Below are 549 nucleotides of genomic sequence, written 5' to 3'. Positions count from 1 at the left end.
AAGAATCCAGAAAATCCTGGAATACCCGATTCATCAGCTCCATAAACACTGCAGGGGCATTAGTCAAGCCAAAAGACATCACGACAAATTCATAATGCCCATACCGAGTACGAAAAGCTGTCTTCGGTACGTCATCTTCTTTGACTCTTATCTGGTGATAACCAGAACGAAGATCAATCTTCGAAAATACCGCTGCCCCTTGAAGCTGGTCAAATAAGTCATCAATTCGTGGCAAGGGATACTTATTTTTTATGGTCACCTTATTCAGCTCCCTATAGTCAATGCAGAGACGAAGTGTGCCATCCTTCTTTTTCACAAACAACACTGGAGCTCCCCATGGTGACACACTAGGTCGTATGAATCCCTGGTTCAACAATTCCTGTAATTGCAACTTCAACTCTTTCAATTCCGCGGGAGCCATCCTATAAGAAGCTTTAGAGATAGGTGTTGTCCTTGGTTCTAGTTCAATACCAAAGTTGACTTCCCGCTCTGGTGGTAAACCAGGTAATTTATCAGGAAAAACATCCAGGAATTCATTCACTACAGGTA

The sequence above is a fragment of the Cucurbita moschata genome, unplaced genomic scaffold, assembly GCF_002738365.1.
Source record: "Cucurbita moschata cultivar Rifu unplaced genomic scaffold, Cmos_1.0 Cmo_Scf00047, whole genome shotgun sequence".
NCBI lineage: Eukaryota > Viridiplantae > Streptophyta > Magnoliopsida > Cucurbitales > Cucurbitaceae > Cucurbita > Cucurbita moschata.
This window is presented reverse-complemented; position numbering follows the sequence as displayed.